This window comes from Mastigoproctus giganteus, chromosome 8, assembly GCF_048544385.1.
Source record: "Mastigoproctus giganteus isolate SK-2022 chromosome 8, ASM4854438v1, whole genome shotgun sequence".
NCBI lineage: Eukaryota > Metazoa > Arthropoda > Arachnida > Uropygi > Thelyphonidae > Mastigoproctus > Mastigoproctus giganteus.
In genome coordinates, this window is record NC_143582.1 from 156,537,697 (window position 1) to 156,558,281 (window position 20,585).

The 20,585-nt window shown below is 37.8% G+C and overlaps 1 protein-coding gene across 1 annotated transcript in view; it reads left to right on the forward strand.

Moving 5' to 3' along the window:
* Positions 1-407: 407 nt before the first annotated feature.
* The window catches only part of LOC150081945 (protein PET117 homolog, mitochondrial), a 28,132-nt gene continuing 7,954 nt past the window's right edge, over positions 408-20,585 (forward strand). The window contains exon 1 of the mRNA XM_090379001.1: positions 408-488. The gene's annotated coding sequence lies outside the window, so the exon portion shown is untranslated. The remainder of the gene's footprint in view (positions 489-20,585) is intronic.

Sequence of the window (20,585 nt, forward strand, 5' to 3'; positions counted from 1 at the left end):
AACAATATCCGCCTTTGACGTCTTGACGAACACTTCAAATTCATCAAATTTATTTACTATATTTCTAGCATTTTTATACATGCAAGCATACATGCTCCTACTCCTATTCTTTGTTACCCTAACACATCCCATATACCCACCCGTTCCACGATGACCACCACCCGTCCCTGAAACCCCCAACACCCCACGCTCCAGGTCGCTACTTATTTTGATAGAAGTTGTGCAAGAATCACCTTCACCTCTGCCTACAGCTACTGTTAAACTATTAGTCCCTGTATCCCCCCAAGCTATCAGTTTTCCGACCCACCTAATACTGCCTCGATAGCATTAGCAAATATTCTTGCACCCTTTCTTAAAACCCTAAAACCCTATTACAACAAACAATTTATATCTTACTGAAGAACTGGCAACTTTACTAGTATTTCAAGCATCGTAAACATTAATTTCTATGCAGTGCCCCTAGCGGAAGTGTGCGTTGAACGCGTGAGGTACGTACGAGCGACTTACCATAACAATACTAGACTATGACAATTATAATGCTATTGTATTGCTATTTAGACGTTTAGGAAAAGTCTGACTAATTAAGGCATATTATACGAATTGAACAATAATTTCTGTGCTGAAGTACATTTACAATGGATTTTAATTACAGACCACATTACTAATACCGTATAACTCTCTCTCTCTCAGGGCTAACTCAGAAAATTTTTTTTTTTTTGGCTGGTGCACAAAAGCCTCAGACCTCCTTGCACCATATGGCTAATAATAATAATAATAATAATAATAATTTGTGTCTCATTATAAGAAATCGTGAGAAGATTTGGCGAAGATTTATAATACATTTGACAATTTATATTCTGCTAATCCACAGGAGTTAAACAATGTGTACAGAAAGGATAGACAGTGTAGGAAAGGAGAAGGGGGTTATGCTGTTAGTTAATTAAGAAACATAATATCAACGAAGTGCATCCAGTTGACTGGTGGACAGTGCAATGTTGAGCCAGTTTGGTGTGACATAAACACTGGAAAGGAAAAATGAGAGTAGGAGTGCGTTATAGGTCTGATGAGTACAACGAACAATTATGTAGAGAAATAGAGTGGGCTAGTCAATCAGAATGTCTTGTAATGGGGAATTTTAACTTTCCAGATATTGACTTGAACTTGTGAGTTGGTCCATCACATGCTAGGAAGACTTTTGTGAATTTATTAGAGGATTGTTTTCTACAGCAACATGAGGGGGTAATACTCTTGATCTGATTATCAGCATTGATGACATGCATTAGGAATTTGTAGATAAATCAACTACTAGGTGACAGTGATCACAGTCTACTGATGTTGGATTTACTTAAAAGATGTGACTACCATCAAGGGTAAAGGGAAGGCTTTTTGCTTTCGTAAAGGTGACTACAGTTGTCTCAGGCAGTTTTTGAATTCTATACAGTGGATTAAACTGATGATGTTAAAAACAGTGAATTCTAAATGGGAGGCCTTCAGGGAATTAATCTTGAAAGCTACTAGGCTTTACATACCAATTAAGAAATACTGTTCAAGATTTAGGCCTAAATGGATGTCAGATGAACTAATGAGGCTTGTAGCAGAGAAGAAAAATGCATGGGATGCATATAAATTAGCAGGTGACACAGAAGCCTATGTCAGATATAAGCTAGTCAGTAATCAAGTCACAAAGGAGGTTAGGCAAGCAAAGGCTGATTATGAGAAATCCTTGGCAAAGGATGCAAAGAAAAACAACAAAGACTTCTTTACTATGTAAACTCTATAAGTAAGGGGATGAATTAGATTGATCCACTCGATGTTGGTGGTTTGACTGTTGATGATCCTGCTCAGATAGCTGACAAACTGAATAGGTATTTTGAATCTACACCATACATGAGGAATTCTTTAAGGAAGGGGAGGACAGAAGTTTACTAAACTCTAACAGGGAGCTAAATGATTTTGTAATAATGGAGAGCAAAGTGGAGGAGAATTTGTTGAAGTTAAACATAAAATAGGCATCTGTAATATAAGTGGATAGATTCCTGGGGCAGATGGAATCTATCCACTTATATTGAAGGAGGCAGTGAGGGAAGTAAGCAAACCCATAACCATAATTATGACAGCATCGTTAGATTCAGGGGAGGTCTCCATGGACTGGAGATGTGCAAATGTATCCCCAATTCACAAAGGGGGTTCAATGGGTGACGCAAATAATTATATATCTGTTAGTTTAACTTCTTTTCCGGGGAAAATAATGGAGTCACTGGTTAATGAAGTGATACAGGATCACCTAGACAAGACTGCAGTAATAGTACAGACACAGCATGGGTTTGTTAAGAGGAAGTCTTGTCTGACCAATTTTATTGGCTACTACGATTTGGTCACAAAGGAACCAGTTGAAAAAAATAAATTTGATATCATATACAGTCAGTCCTCGTATAACACTGTTTACACTACACGAATTCGATCATACACGATTTATAAATAGGGAAACAATATCTTATATAACACGAACCGAATTCGCTTATGCACGATTCGCCTTTGTGTTTACAAGAAATGGCAGTTGAATGCAACACGATAAGAATGAAGAGAAGATTCTGAAAATGTATTTATGTTTTTTATATCAGTGAAGGGGAAACATATTTCACCATAATAACGTAAAATTCCAGCAATCCGTATTATCGCAAATGCAATTAGATCGAGTTTACTACCAGTTTATAACAGATTCCACTACCAACTGGAAATTGTTTTATGGTAGTAACCCCTAGAAATGTGCTTTAGTAAAATGTGAGGTGTTAATAGTGTATCTCTGCCTTTATGGTGTTGTTTATTCAGTTGCTACACGCACGCAGCTTTGTTTATGTGTATCAAGCGTGCCTCCTCGTTTTGTGATTGTGATTTATTCTCTAGAAATTAGTAAAATACTTAAAAGGTGTGAAAAGATAGTGTCCTGGTGAAGACACTGCAGATTCAGAGAGAAAAAGAGAAGCAATATCGATAAACAGAGGCAGACTGGGTCAAAATTTCTTATCCGGGAAAATTTATAGTGGCCTCATACTATGGTTTATGGCCAAAATCACACCAGCCTCCGGCCCACCAGGGTTTCCCCGGTAAGGCTTATGGCCAGTCCACCTCTGTTGATAGAGAAAAAATATGAAATTGTGAAATGCTTTGAGCGAAATGAAATTGTGAAATGCTTTGAGCGAAATGAAAGACCATGTGATATTGCACGTGCTACAGACCTAAATGAGGCAACGCCCAGAATTACAAAGAATGCAGAGAAAAAAACAACTTTCATAGCAGGAACAACTCAAAGTGTAATTAAAATCCATTAGATTAAGACACAAAGAATTGGAAGAGATGGAACTGCTGTCATCTGTTTCGATAGAAAATCAAACAAAAAACAAGTTTGCTTATGATAGAAGCAAAAGCATTAGCAATATTTTATTACATAATAGTTGTAATAAAATACGTAACTATTTTATTATGATTATTTATTGTGTTTGGTAATGTTTTGGTTACAAATGTGTGTTCAATCTTGGTTGGTCGGCACCTAACCCTATTTTTCCCATAGGGCTTGTTGTTTATATTGCACATTTTGAATTGCACGAGGGTTTCAAGGGACACATCTATCGTGCTATACGAGGACCGACTGCTTGGATTTCAGGAAAGCTTTTGATACTGTTGCACAGGGAAGACTGTTGTTCAAATTGGAGTGCTATGGCATTAAGGCAAGTTGCTTCAGTGGATAAAGGGAAGGTTGAGTAGGAGATGGCAGAGAATTGTAATAAATGGACACTGCTCTACATGGATTAATGTTATTAGTGGAGTCCCCCAGGGTTTTGTGTATTTATTAATGATATCAATGAAGATATATCAGGCTTAATGTCCAAGTTTGCAGATGATACAAAGAGTGGCAGGATTGTTAATGGTAGTAAAGACAGTATGCTACTGCAACAGGATCTAGAAAAGTTAGGTAGATGGGCTGAGATGTGGCAACTAAAATTTAATATTGACAAATGCAAAGTACTGCACATGGATGGCAGTAACCCAAGGGAAATGTACCAATGGTGTGGTACTTTTCTCTTGGGAGGTGAAGACCTTGGGGGTAATTGTGAGCAGTGGTCAGGCCACACCTTGAGTGCTGCGTACAGGTCTGCAGGCCTAATTTTAGGTAGGTTGTAGAGTTGCTAGAACGAGTACAGAGAAGAGCAACAAGATTGGTGAGAGGAACAAAGGGATTCGGTTACCAAGAGAGGCTTAAATTCTGCAAGTTGCAGCATTTAGAGACTAGGCACCTGTGAGGTGATCTGATTGAGGTGTATAAGGCCTTGAATGGTTTGAGCAGCAGGCTCAATGCTGATGGGATACTTCCACTTAGCATTTAGCATTAGCATTAGCAGAGGCATTTGATGCAAGAAAGCAAGCTTATGCAGCATCAGCCAAAAAAAAAAAAAAAAAAAAGTAACATAAATAAATAAAAATAACCACTTCCACTTCACCCCTCTGTTCGTTCGAAATACCTGTCCAGCTGAGCCTTAAACTTATTTAGGCTATCAACTTCCACGACAAGGGATGGAAGTCTGTTCCACCCACCAACCACCCGCTGGCTAAAGGCAAATTTCCGCACATCTATCCTACATCTGTCTTTCCTCAATTTGAATTTATGCCCTCTCAGGTGATTTTTCTGAGCTAGAGGAAGAATCCCATCAGCATTGAGCATGCTCAAACCATTCAAGGCTTTGTACACCTCTATCAGATCACCCTGCTGGTGCCTAGTTTCCAGACACTGTAATTTGCAAAACTTAAGCCTTTCTTCGTAAGAGAACCCCTTTGTCCCATTCACCAATCTAGTTGCCCTTCTCTGTACTCGTTCCAGCAGCTCTACATCCTTCCTGAAATGAGGCCTCCAGGCCTGTATACAGTACTCTAGGTGTGGCCTGACCATTGCCTTATACAAGGGAATAATCACCTCCTTATCCCTGCTAGAAAAATTTCTATATATCATTGACAATACACCATGAGCTACTCTTGCAGCTCGTCTGCACTGTTCAGAGAACTTCATATCTGCCTGCACCACCACCCCCAGGTCCCTTTCATTCTCTACCACTGTCAGTGTAGTACCACAGAGTTGATACGTTGCTCTGGGGTTGCTGTTTCCCATATGTAGTACTTTACATTTGTCAATGTTAAACTTCATTTGCCACCTCGAAGCCCATCTGCTCAACCTTTCCAAATCCTGTTGCAGCAGCATAGTGTCAGTAGTGTCCTTGACAACCCTGCCAACCTTTGTATCGTCTGCAAACTTGGACATTAAGCCTGATATACCATCATCAATATCATTTATAAATACAGAAAACAATAAAGGCCCCAATACTGAACCCTGAGGGACTCCACTAATAACATTAGTCCACGATGAGCAGTGTCCATTGATTACCACTCTCTGTCTTCTCCCCCTCAACCACCCCTTTATCCATAGCAGCAACTTGCCTCCAATGCCACACTGCTCCAATTTGTGCAGCAGTCTTCCATGTGCAACAGTATCAAAAGCCTTTCTAAGATCCAAGTATATAATATCAAAGTTATTCCCTGCATCCAGTTCTTTTGTGACTGCATCATAGTATCCAATCAAATTGGTCAGGCAAGACTTCCCTTTAACAAAACCATGCTGTGTCCTAGCTATAACTGAAGTCTTGTCTAGATGATCCTGCAGTGCTTCTTTCACCAGTGCCTCCATTAATTTTCCGGGAACAGAAGTTAAACTCACAGGTCTATAATTACTTGTGTCAGCCTTTGATCCCCCTTTGTGAATTGGGGTCACATTTGCACATCTCCAGTCAATGGGTACCTCCCCTGAGTCCAAGGAAGCTCTCATAATTATGGCTAAGGGTTTGCTTACCTCCTTTGCTGCCTCCTTTAATATAACTGGATAGATCCCATCCACCCCAGGTGCCTTTCTTGTGTTTATCTTCAACAATTTCTCCTCCACTTTGCTCTCAGTTATTACAAGATTCTCTAGCTTACTGCTAGAGTTGAATACACCTCTGGCATTCCCCTCGCTGAATAACTCCTCATGTGTGAATGTCGATGCAAAATATTCATTTAGTTTGTTAGCTACCCGAGCAGGGTCATCAACAGTTGACCCATCGATCTCAAGTGGACCAATCTGATTCATCCCCTTCCTTCTAGAGTTTACATAAGTAAAGAACTCTTTGCTATTTTTCTTCGCATCCCTTGCCAAGGATCTCTCGTAATCTGCCTTCGCCTGCCTAACCTCCTTTGTAACTTGGTTACAGATCAACTTGTATCTATCATAGGCATCCGTGTCACGTGTTAATTTGTATGTATCCCATGCATTTTTCTTCTCTGCCATATGCCTCATTAGTTCATCTGACAACCATTTAGGCCTAAACCTTGAACAATATTTCTTAGTTGGTATGTAAAGCCTAGTAGCTTCCACGATAAGTTCTTTGAATGCTTCCCATTTTGAATTTGCTGTTGGCAATATCATCAGTTGATCCCACTGTATAGAATTTAAATACTGTCTCAGTCCATTGTAGTCGCCTTTACGAAAGCAATACCCCTTCCCTTTACCCCTAATGGTAGTTACCTCTTTGAGTAACTCCCACTTCAGCACACTGTGATCACTGCCACCAAGTGGTTCATTTATCTGCAGATTCTGAATGTATGAAGAATCACTACTGATAATCAAATCAAGAGTATTACTCCCTCTAGTTGCCTCCCGAACATGCTGATGTAGAAAACAATCATCCAATAAATCCACAAAAGCCTTGCTACTGTGTGAGTGACCAGCCCCCAAATTCCAGTCAATATCTGGGAAATTAAAATCCCCCATTATAAGACTCTCTGATTTACTGGCCCACTCTATTTCTCCGAACAGTTTCTTATTATACTCATCAGAGTCATTAGGCCTATAGCACACTCCTACTCTCAATTTTGATCTCCCAATGCTTATGTCACACCAAACTGACTCGACACTGCACTGTCCAGCGATGTCGACTGGCTTCACTTCCTTGGATTTTATGTGTTTCTTAATTAATAGCATAACCCCTCCTCCCTTCCTATCCTGTCTATCCTTTCTGTACACATTGTACTCCCCAAATTCCAGTTCTGCATTTCTTATATCTGTGTGACACCACGTCTCTGAAATCCCCACAATATCTGCCTTTGATGTTTTGAGCAATACCTCAAATTCATCAAATTTATTTACTAAACTCCTAGCATTGGTGTACACACAAGTATACATGCACCTGTTCTTTTTCTTAGCTACCCTAACACAACCCATGTGTTTACTTGTACCCCAATGATTCCCAGCAGTCTCTGAAATATCCTGCATCTTATTTTCCAGGCTGCGGCTCATTCCAATAGAAGCAGTGCAAGAATCACTTTCACCTCTGCCAGTGGCTACTGTTAATCTATTAGTCCTTGTATCCCCCCAATCTAGCAGTTTTCCGACCCACCTAACATTGCCTCGATAGCATCAGCAAACATTCTTGCACCCTTTCTATTTAAGTGTATCCCATCCCTGTAGAAGCAGTCTCTCCTGTTAACAAGTACAGACCAGGCTGAAAAAAATTCTACCCCTTGAGCCCTGCACAATCTTTCCAGGGCCGAATTGATTGACAGGGCTCTCATCATATACTCCCTCCTATCGTGTCTGGGCAGAATTGCAGACACTTTCAATTTCAACCCTAATTCACGGCTTTTTTTCATCAGTGACCTGTACTTGTTTTTTCATCAGTGACCTGTACTTGATGAGATTAAGAACCCGAGGGGGGGGGGGCATAGCTTAAATTTAAGGTTGAACTAGATGAACATTTTGAGTGACTGGATGGGTGAAATGGGAAGTTTTTTTTTTTTTGGCTGATGCTCTATTAGCTTGCTTTCTTGCATCATATGCCTTAACTAATGCTAATGTAATCGTTATTATCATGTATTATGCTAACATAATACATGATAATAACGATTTGCATAATAAAGATCCCGTGTGTACTACATCAATTTCATTTCCTAAACAATGAGACAAATATATGCCAAGAAGTATTAGGTAATTTATCTAAATTTTGACTAAAATCTATTATTTGGGTACCACTAGTCTCCGTGCAGTGGGCGTGGTCATAGAACGGATTGATTGTACAGTCGAGTTCTGTTTATTGGGTGATTATTGTGAATGCGTTTTGTTTGTGATTGTTTTGTGTCGTAGAGCAGGGGAAGTGCTTAGCTTAGGTAGGGTGTTTATCCCCTATCCTGCTGTTTTAAAATTAGGAAATCGTTTTCTGATTTTAAAACAGCAGCAAATGGGGGGGGTAAATACCCTAGGCATGTCAACCTATGAGGACAGGGGGCGGGAGAAAACAGAGTGGCACCTGCCAATCACTGCTTTCTTCCTGGCTGTTAGTCAAAGTATCGAGTGGTACCCAAGATCTGAATTTTTACCGAAACAGGTACAAGAGCTTTAACAGTAAGTTCCTATGATGTTCTCAGTTCACTGATAAAAGAAATTTAGGTAAAAATTGAGATTTTTGGTACCACTCCATACTTCAACTAAAAGTCAGGAAGAAGGCAGTGATTGACAGGTGCCACTCTGTTTTTCCCATCCCCTGTCCTTATAGGTTGATATGCCTAGGGTGTTTATCCCCCCACTTGCCACTGTTTTAAAATTGGAAAACGAGTTCCTGATTTTAAAACAGCGGAATTGGGGGATAAATACCGTACCTAAGCTAAGTACCCCACCTCGAGGACACAAAACAATCGCAAACAAAACGCATTCACAATAATCACCCAATCACAGAACTTGACTGTACAATCACTCTGTTCTACGACCATGCCCACTGCGCAGAGATAAGTGGTACCCAAATAATAGATTTTAACCAAATGTTAAAAATTCAGATCTTGGGTACCACTCCATAGTTCGACTAAAAGCCAGGAAGAAGGCAGGTGCCACTCACTGTTTCCTTCCCCCACCTGTTTTTTTTGCTTATTAAGAAGATTATTATTATTATTACTAGCCATATGGTGCAAGGAAGCCTGATGCTTATGCTGCACCAGTCAAAAAAAATTCTGAGTTACCCAGAGAGAGAAAAAAACAAGTGTCAGAAGTCGAATGGAATCACCAAGAAAGAGAAGAATGATGATATCCACTTCTGAAAGTCTGAAAATTTTCAGACTTTGTCTATAAGGCAAAGGCATACGTTTGAATTTTACCAGTGACTTTTAATGGGGAACATTGCAGTAATGTATGAATACTAAAGGAGAAATAATTCATGTCCAGTAAAATTCATAATTTGAGAATACAGCTTTGTTATAGTATTTCATATTGACAAGAAATGTTCATTAAAATTTATATTAAACAATACAATTAATTTAATCATATTGCTTTATATAAAAATTATCATTTGTCTGTTTTGCGCACACAGCTATGCAGCAAACAAGTTATCTCAGCAATGAATCTAGCTAATAAAGGGAAACATACTTGGCATATTATTATGTTTACATCACCCCTGAACCCTTTTATTGGTTAAATAAAGTGCAGATGGCTTCTCTATTGAATAGAGTGTTGTTTAGACTGTACATTTTGAATTGTGTACAGTTGGTGATGGATTTTTTTACATTATTGGTAAGCTGCTGTTTTCATTATAGACAAGAGCAAGTATTTAGTATTCAACAGGAAATATGATTATACTAATTATATGAAAATATAATATTTCAAATATGAAATATGTGAAATATGATTATACTGATTTTCAATGGAACATTCAAGTTAATATAAATCTTAAGTGGTATGATCTGAAAATAAAAGCAGGAATTAATTAATAACACTTAAACACTAATTAAATTATAACTAATTACATGAATGTTAATAGAATTGATATTAATCACAATTAGTAAAGTTAATTACTGGTTATTTCATGGATCATTAAAACAGAATTTTTAAGCTCGTGCAAATGGATAAGTTTTTTGGAAATGTTTACCGTCTTCTTGATTAATTAACATATTAAATTGTGATTTACAAATAGATTAAATAGTCTTAGTCATGCTAGTTAGCTTATTTTTTAAATTAAGCTAGCGATTTTGTAAGTTACCACTCCAGGGTACACACTCCTGGAGACTGCTTTTCCCTATATTCTCCTCGGCATACATTACAGGAAAATGTCACATGACAAACAAAGAGGTAAAATTGGGAAATGTGTTTTTTCCCCACTCAAATAACTGGTTTAAAATCAGAAAATGAGTTTTTCACTCCTCAGTGCTGATTTAAAGCCAGGATAAGAGTTCCCCCCCCCCCCCTCCCCTTCTAATTGCAACCATTTTCTCATTTCAGGTCCATCATGTGAACTTTCCTTTAAATGTAACGTGAGGAGAAGAGGGGGCAAGCAGTGAGTGGGAGGAGTCTGTCTTAACAAATTTGAATGTGGGTCAGTCACTGCCTTCCTTTTCTTCTCACCAGAACAGGGTGTGCACTCGTCTTGAGTGCACACCCTGTTCTGAAGTTTTACCTTTGTACTGCTATTGCATCAGTGTTTTGGCAGGAATGTGACAAATAAGTAGTTCGATGGTTCTAATCACTTGTTGGCATACATCTTTTTTTGTGTTTAGCTAAGGATATAACTAATTTAACATTGTGATCATTACAGTATAGCAGGCGCCTCCGTAGCCAGGTGGGCAGGAGCGGCAGTGCGTAGTACATGCTTCTTGATTAGCCCGGGGTTCGAGCCCGTGACCACCAAATACGGAAGATGCAGAAAGGTCAGGGAATGACCACCACATATCCCCGGAGCAATATGGCCTTAGTTGCTAATGCTCCTAAAAACCAAATAACAACAACTTTACTTATTACAGTATAGCGTAACATATATCTCAAACTCGATAGCGTAATTCTACTAACAATACTACAATAAGCTAGCTCAAACTTAGCTAGCTTATTGTAGTATTGTTAGTTAGTCAATTAAATTTATTAATCTTCACAGTTAATCAATTAAATTGTATTTAAGTGGAAATAATGCCCTAATCTAAAGCAGTAACACAGGCACAGAGTAGTCGGAGTGCCTTGGCTCGGAGGAAAACCGAAGGGATCGATTCTCCAATGCATCAGAGCCTAAAAAAATGTGCAACTTCTGAAATGCTTGCATACCTTTCTGGAATAGGACATGATCCAGCCAAGAAGGATGTCTTTATGTGTGTGCTAGGTGCAGAGATTGTTAAGAAATTAGATGCCAACTCAGCATTCTGATGAGGGCATCTATGAGAGTTTGAAGAGTAGATGCTCTTGAAGGAATTAAAATGGGGCCCATCAAGCTCTCAGCTGGCCAGCTCAACATCAGAACTTACTTTTGTGCATCAGACAATACAGTGGCAATCTTCAAGGAGAATGTTCTAGTCCCACAGGAGCTAGTTATTGTCAGTGACTCTGTTGTCAGGAAAAGTGGAAATATGTTGTGCAAAATGGATAGATGGAATAGGACCATGGTATGTCTGCCAGGGGCAAAAGTTGATAACGTAGAGCAGCTGTCTTCTTTTAAGGGTACATAAGGTGATAATATAGTACACTTTGGCACTAACGATATTAAGAGTAGGAAATCTGCAGACCTACTTAGCAAGTACAAGTCAGTGTTGAAAAAAAGTCGCAAGGTCAAGATTAAATATGAAAGTGTCTTCAATTCTGCCCAGACACAATTGGAGGGAGTATAAGATGAGAGCCTTTTCATCAGTTCAGCCCTGGAGAGATTCTGTTAGGCTCGTGAGGCAGAATTTTTCTCAACATGGCCTGTGCTTGTTAACAGGAGAGATTGTTTCTACAGGGATGTGATACACTTAAATAGAAAAGGTGCACTGCTACTATTGGCACCTGGAAAGCAAGATGCTGAGGATTTCAAGAACTGCTAGATGTAATGGAACAAGTAAATACATGTGCTCTGTATTTACTTGTTCCATACTAAGGGCAACTAAGTGTAAGAACAGGTGCAGGTATACTTGCATGTACACCAATGCTAGGAGTATAGTGCCGACCGGGCTAGCCAGGTGGGTAAAGTACCTGCCTGGCAACCCAAAGGTCGTGGGTTCGAATCCTGCCTCGGGCTTGGATCAAAGTACTGCAAAAAAAACTTGGGCGGTGCACTATGGCCACAGAAGCTGATGCGCCAACAACTACCAAAAAAAAAAAAAAAAAAAATAGCAGTATAGTAAATAAATTTGATGAATTTGAAATGCTCATCAGTATATCAAAGGTGGATATTGTTGGGATATCAGAGATGTGGTGTCGCACAGATATAGGAATGCAGAATTGAAATTTGGGGAGTACAATATGTACAGAAAGGATAGATAGAATAGGAAGGAAGGGAGAAGCTATGCTGTTAGTTAAGAAAATCATGAAATCTAAGTTAGTGCATCCAGTTTACATGGGCGGACAGTGCAATGTTGAGTCAGTTTGGTGTGACATAAGCACTGGGAAAGCAAAAATGAGAGTTAGACCATAGTATAGGCGTAATGATTCTTTTGAGTATAAGGAACAACTGTACAGAGAAATACTGGGGGCCAGTAAATCAGAATGTCTTATAATTCTAGTTTTTAACTTCCCAGATATCGATTGGAATTTGTGGTTGGTCACTCGCATAATTGCAAGTCTTTTGTGGATTTATTGGATGATTGTTTTCTACAGCAGCATATTCGAGATGCAACCAGATGGAGTAATACTCTTGCTCTGATTATTGTTGTTTGTTATTTGGTTTTTAGGAGCATTAGCAACTAAGGCCATATTGCTCCGAGAATATGCGATGGTCATTCCTTGACCTTTCCGCATCCTCCGTATTTGGTGGTGATGGGCTCGAACCACGGTCTAATCAAGAAGCATGTGCTACGCACTGCTGCTCCTTCCCACCTTGCTACGAAGGCGCCGCTCTGATTATCAGCAGTGGTTATTCATGCATTAAGAATTTTCAGATAAAGGAACCACTAGGTGGCAGTGAACACAGTGTACTGATGCGGAATTTACTCAAGATGTTACTACCATCAGGGGTAAAGGGAAGGATTTGCTTTCATAAAGGTGGCTACAGTTGTCTCAGAAATTATTTAAATTCCATACAGTGGGACCAACTAATGATGTTACCTACGGCAAATTCTAAATGGGAAGCATTTAATCTTGGAAGTTACTAGGCTTTTCATAACAACTAAGAAATACTGTTCAAGGTTTAGGCCTAAATAGGTGTCGGGTGAACTAATGAGACTCGTGGAAGAGGAGAAAAATGTATGAGATGCATATAAACTATCAGGCAACACAGAAGCCTATGGTAGATATAAGCTAGTCTGTAATCAAATCACAATGGAGTAACCTCCTTTGTAACTTGCCTTTGTGATACTCTGTGGCAAGACAAGGCAGATTGGGAAAATTCTCTGGCAAAAGGATGCGAAGAAAAGCAGCAAAGTCCTCTTTACTTATATTAACAGTAGAAGGAAAGGGCTAAATCACATTGGTACACATGATGTCGCTGGTTTAACTGTTGATAATCCTGCTCAGGTTGCGGATAGTCTGAATAGGTATTTTGCATCTACATTCATGCATGAGGAATTGTTTAGGGAGGGGGATGCTAGTAGCTTATGAAAACTCTAACAGGGAGCTAAAAGATTTTAGTGATAATTGAAAGGAAAGTCGAAGTCTCTTCTGCTTTCCTCTCATAAACACAAAAGAAAAGGCACGGGGTGGATAGGATCTATCCAGTTATATTAAGGGAGACAGATAAAGAGGTAAGCAAACCACTAGACATAATTTTTAGAGTATCTTTAGATTCAGTGGTAGTGTTGTAAATTGGAAATGGGCAAATGTATCTCCAGTTCACAAAGTCTAGAATCAAAGGGTGACATGAATAATTACAGACCTGTTTGCTTAACTTCTGTTCCCCAGGTAAATAATGGAGAGTCACTGGTCAAAGAAATACAGGACCATCTAGACAGGAGTGCAATTATACTTCAGTCACAGTGTGGGTTTGTTAAGAGGAGATCTTGTCTAACCAATTTGATTGGATCTTATGATGCAGTGACAAAGGAACTGAATACAAAAAAAAATAATAATTTTGATATTATCCACATGGACTTTAGGAAAGCTTTTGATACTTTTGTACATAATTACAGACCTGTCTGAAAAAAAAAAAAGGCTGCTGTACAAATTGGAGCAGTGTGTTTAAAAGTTACTGTTATTGATGAAGGGATGATTCTCTATTTATTAATCATATTGATGAGGGTATATCAGGCTTAATGTCTAAATTTGAAGATGATACAAAGGTTGACAATACAGTTAATGACATTAATGAAGGTATGGTACTGCAAGGAGACCTAGAAAAATTAAGCAGATTGGTTGAGAAATGGCAGTTGAAGTTTAACATTGATTATTATTATTATTATTATTAATATCCATATGATGCAAGGAAGCCTGAGGCTTATGCTGCACCAGGAAAAAAAAAAAACAGTTCCCGAGTAATCCTGAGAGAGAGAGAGTGAGTGTGTGTGTGTGTCAAAATTAGAAGGGAATCACCAAGAAAGAGAAGAATGATGATATCCAGCTCAGGACCCTGGGTGTGCCAAGCCCATACTCACCAGATGTGAGCCCCCGGGGTTAAATAAATGTAAGTTACTGCATATGGGAAGCATTCCATAGTAACATATCAATTGTGTGGTACTACACTCAGGGCAGTGGAAGAAAAGTATCTGGGGTTAATTGTGCAGTCTGATATGAAGTTCTGTGAGCAGTGCAGACAGGCTGCTATTACAGCACATGGGGTTTTGTCAATGATATACAAGAATTTTGCTAGCAGGGATAAGGAGATGATTATCCCATTGTATAAGACAATGGTCAGGCCACAACTCTGGAGTACTGCATACAGGTCTGGAGGCTTTAGTTTAGGAAGGATGTATAGCTCCTGGAATGGGTATAGAGGAGGACAGCAAGATTGTTGAGTGGAACAAACAGATGTTCTTAACAAGAGATGCTTCAGTTCTGAAAATCACAGCATCTGGCGAATAGGCACTTACCAGGTGATCAGATTGAAGTGTTTAAGGCTTTGAATGGCTTCAAACATTCAAAGCTGTTTGGATTCTTCCTGTTGCTCAGAATATCTTGACTACAGAAATCAATTAGTTGTTGCCCCTCAAGAAATTTGAGGGGACAACGACTAATTGATTTCTGTAGTCAAGAAATATTTGTAGTAACCAACACTTGGTTTCAGGCGCCACTACGACGCAGGTATATGTGGAAAAATCCTGGAGATTCTCGTAGATGTCAGTTAGACTACATTCTGGTGAAACAATGATACCGCAATCGGGTAAAAAAAGCCATATATTTTTCAGGAGCAGATGTGGACATTGACCATTCAGTGGTGAAAATGATAACAGAACTAAAGCTAAAGAAAATTAATGGGAAGAAAATAAATAATAAATGGAACCAAGAAAAACTAAAGAATGAAGAAATAAGAATACTGTTCCAGAATACTACAAACAGCTATAATTGAGGTAAATAAGGAAAGTATGATAAACAATATTGACCAGATGTGGAATAACATTAAAGAAACTATAAACAAATCAGCTCATAAATTTCTGGGAAATGGAAACAAGGCAAAAAGAAAACAATGGATAACAGAAGACATCCTTCAAATGATGGATCAAATAAGAATCTTCAAAAATATGAAAACAAAAGATGGAAAAAATAATTACCGTGCTCTCAAAAATGAAATTAATAGAGAATGCAGAAAAGCAAAAAAAAATGGTGGACAGAACAATGCCAAGAAATTGAAACCTTAATGCAGTATGGACGAACAAATAGGGCCTACAAGAAAATGTAATGGAATTCACCCCAGAGCAATCAGGAATGAAAAAGATAATGCCATTCTTGATGCAAAAGAACAACAAGAGACATGGAGAAAGTATATAGAAGATTTATACATGGAACCATGTAGTTACACTCGGAAATATGATGAGAAAGGAGAACAACAAAACTTAAAACAAGATCAAATATTAAAAGAAGAATTTGAGCTAGCTTTAAAGTTACTTCCTAACAACAAAGCTCCTGGTATAGATAATATTACAGCAGAATTAATAAAGAACAATGGAGATCAAGTCAAGCAATCACTATTTGGATTGATTTTGAAAGCACATAGGAAAATGGCCAGAAGAACATTGTACAACTGTCATAGTACCAATACCAAACAAATCTGCACCAACCAAATGCGAAGACTACAGAACCATCAGCCTCATATCACATGCATCAAAAATTCTCTTAAAAATAATAAAAATGCAAATAGAATCCTACATTGAACACTTTTAGAGGATACACAATGTGGATCAGGAAGAACTTATCTACCAAAGAAGCAATAGGAACTTTAAGATTCTTAGGCAAAAGAATGATAAACAATGGCAGGAATCTGTATGTGTGCTTTATTGACTGTGCAAAAGCATTTGATGTGGTAATTTGGAATGAGCTTTTTCCTCTACTAGAAAACATGGGATGTCCACAAAGATTAATTAGGCTAATATTTGACTTGTATAAAAGGCCATCATCTGGTTAAATGGAGAATTAACAGAATCAGCAAAAATAGGGAGAGGAGTGAGGCAAGAATGCTTGCTTTCCCCAGCTTTATTTAATATATTGCAGAATTAATAGTCAAAGAAGCATTTGAAGGTAAAAAGTTAGGTATAAAGATAGGTGGAAGAACACTTAGCACAATCAAGTTTGCAGATGATCAGGTAATCCTTGCAAGTAGCCCAAGAATATTATCCAATATGCTAAAACAGTTAACTAAGAAAGTGAAGAAATATGGAATGAAGATTAACACTAATAAAACAAAGAGTATGATGATAAGTAAAAAGCCAAAACAATTTCACATTGAAACTGATGGATAAAAAATAGAACAGGTAACAAAATTCAAATATCTAGGACAGATTATAATATAAGATTCATCTTGCCACAGTGAAATCGGTTCAAGAATTTCAATGGCAAAACAAGCATTTAGAGGTAAAATCTCTTTACTAAGCCAAAGAAATATGTCACTAGACCTAAGAAAAAGAATTATAAAAACATACATTTGGTCAATTGCTTTGTATTCAGCAGAGATATGGACATTAAACAAAACCAACTTGAAAAAACTAGAGGCCTTTGAGATGTGGTGCTAGCGAAGAATGGAAAAGATTAGCTGGACAGAAAAAATGAGTAATAACATGGTTTTACAACATGTAGGAGAAGAAAGAGAATTGCTAAGAAGAATCAGAAGACAATGGCTACAATGGATCAGACACACTATGAGGCATAGAGGGATGTTACTGGATGTGCTGGCACACTATGGCCATAGATGCTGATGTGCCAAATAAATCCCCAACCAACCAACTGGATGTGCTGGAAGGCAAAATACTGGTAAAAAGAAAACAAGGAAGACCAAGAAACACCATCATAAATACAATTCTGAAGGAAACTGGGCTTCGAAGCTATGCAGAAGTGAAACACCTAGCACAAGCCCGGGAGAAATGGAGACAGCTCATCAAAGAGGCAAACCAGTCAATAGACTGATACACTGAAGAAGAAGCAGCTCAGAATATGTACATGATGGAGCATAAAGTCGAATTGAGGAAGGATGGTTGCAGAATAGATGTGTGCAAGTTTGCCTTTAGCCAGTTATTTTTGTTGGGACAAAGTTCCATCTGTTGTGGAACTGGATAGTTTGAATAAATTCAGAGAAGAATTAGACAAACTAATGGAGTGGATGGATAGGTAAAATGGGATTTTTTTTTTTTTTGTTTGATGCTGTATTAGCTTGTTTCCTTGCATCATTTGCCACTATTACTTAATACTAACTGAATATTAAGCTGTAACTTTCTAAATACACAAATAAGGTAACCTATGTAAAAATGGCAGTGATTATGATTATTTTGAGTTGTATAATTGCAAATTTTTGGATTTGTCATACATAGGAGTTTACATCTAAATTTGAATTTTATTTGGTTTTTTTTTTTTTTTTTTTTCCTTATTTATTCCTTTTTTTTTTCTTTTCTTATTTATTCCGTAGACTGCAGCTCTAATGCATTTTATGTTTGATTCATTATTTCTCTTAATGTCTGAGGCATATTAGGCATCTGCTGATATTTGTTGGGTGACTGAAATAAGATCCAATTTTTGGAGTTCACAAGTGCTAGTATCCTTTGAAAACAGAATGCTTATGGGCTTGTTTTTTTTTGTGGTAGTTTTAATTTGGTAATGTTTTCTCTTTAATGTGTGTGTATCTCGTTGGGTGAGAAACCATTTGTTCATTCCCCCCAGGGGTGGGTGTTGCTTTGCCTGTTTTATTTTTTAGCTTATTATATTTTTGTTTTATTTATTATTATTTTTTTTTTGTATAGTAATGGTTAAGTTCATAGATGTACATAAGACACCTCACCTTACCTATAACCCTGTTAACAGCATTAATTATTTTGCTGTATTTATTTCATGGTTCAAGTGTTTCTTTAATTTAATTTAATTTTAAATGATATAACTGTGTTTTCATTCTCCATAATAAATTATTACTTATAGATTTGGGAAACCTTCGGGAAGTGAAATAATCAGTTCTGTTCTTGTTTATACTCTGGCACAATCACCAGGTCAGTGGAATTTACAATAAATCAATCATTACAAATGGTAATTGCATTTAGCAGTCATGGGCTTGAACCCCGGTTCAAGGAGCACAGGAGCACTGCACTTGCGCTCCTGAGCACTTGGCTATTTCAGGCCTGTGTAGTAGATGCTAAAGAAAACAATAATTTTTGCTGTTTTCTGCAGAATGCAGCAGAAAAGCTAAACAGCACCAGAAATGTGATGAATAAACTTCATACACTGTAAAGTTTAATGTTACTTGCTTATTTTGATTTTTATCTGTCTAGCAGAAATGTGGTTATTAAATTACAAGCAATTAAACATCCTAGGCAATGGGAAAAGAAATAGAAGAGGATGGGGAATGGAAATAGCCTCAGACAACTTTGAGGCTATTTCTATCACCTTTGTTAGATTCAGGAAAAATACAAATCTGTTTAATTGACTTAGCTCCAAACCACTCAAAAGAATACAGAAATGAGACTTTTACATGACTTGCACAATTGTGAACACAGATTCCATGGTCATGGGAGACATTTAAATGCAAACACAGAAAGGGGCTAAGATAGATCTAGATACAGCAATAAAAACCATTAACTTGAAACAATTGCAGACTCCAATAACAAGAGGAATGTAACATTCAAAAATAATATACCACAATATCATCAGGGCATGCAGTTAGTCAAGTGACAAAATTTTTTTTATCAATCAGAACAGTCTTCTGACAGTGGAAGTCACTCTAAGAATTCAAGAGAATCAACAAAGAGATGGTATTAGCAGAAAACAGACAGAACTAGTCCTCCAAACAGTGTATAAAACCAGATATCATTCTAAAGTATACCTCTCTGAGTATTGACAAAGTTTATTTTAGATCTCTTAGTGAGGATGTATATGCTAGTTCACAAGAGCAGTTCTGTATTGCCTATGAAGCAACTGCTTAAGAGAGGAGCAAAGAAGAGCAAACTCGTGGCTTAACTCCCTCATGGCTACACTCCACCTTAAAATCTCATCCTTCTTCTAAACTTTGGTTTTCCAAAAAAACATGCTAAGGCTGTTCAAGTTATGACAGTTACATATCACAATTGGCTTGCATCAAAATCTCCAGGATAATTTTTGCCCTACACTAAAGTTTGCAACATTTGTGAAGCAGCTATTAATCAATCCAAACTAGATTTTGAACAGGCTAAGAGAAGAAAATTTTCTCCTTAACCAAATGGTAGTTGAGATTCTGGTCTCTTGCCAAAACTATTGGCTGCAACTTTTTCCTATCTGTACTCCCACATCTATTAAAATCTGATGGTTCTGTTGCCACCTCATCTAAAGATAAAGCTGACTTGCTTGCATCCTACTTTTCCTCTAACCCTTGTATTGATAATCTTGGTAAACCACCTCCTGCCATTCCCAGAACACTCCACTCAATATTTTTTCTGGTCTTCTGTCAAAAGGATGTCAGAAGGATTTTTAACATTTTTGATACCAAGATAGTTTCCAATTTGGTCGTGATGGCGTTTCTCCACTTATTCTGATATATTAAAAAAGAAAGAGATTACCTCAATCTTTTTTGTGGAATGCTTCCAGTCAATTCTCTCCCAATTGTGATGAATAAAATAAGATGAAAAAAACGAATTAATGAATTCCCTCACTCAGAGAGATACGATCAAATCCGATTCACAACAGAATCGAAAGCCGAGAGCCCCAACCCGACCCCGAAACACATCAAACCACCACAGCAAGACCATGAGTACGAGAAGACATTGTGTCAGAATAAATAGTTAAGACTGCTTCCGATAATAAATAATTAATTTTTTACTAATTCTTATTTGAATATCCTTCCCCGTTGACTTTGTCCTTAATTCCGCCCTCTCTTTCTCCCAACAGTCTATCGACATAATATACACATAATTTAAGTTTGACTATGAGAGTTAATTAATTATTTATTATTGGAAGCAGTTTTGTCTATTTATTCTGACAC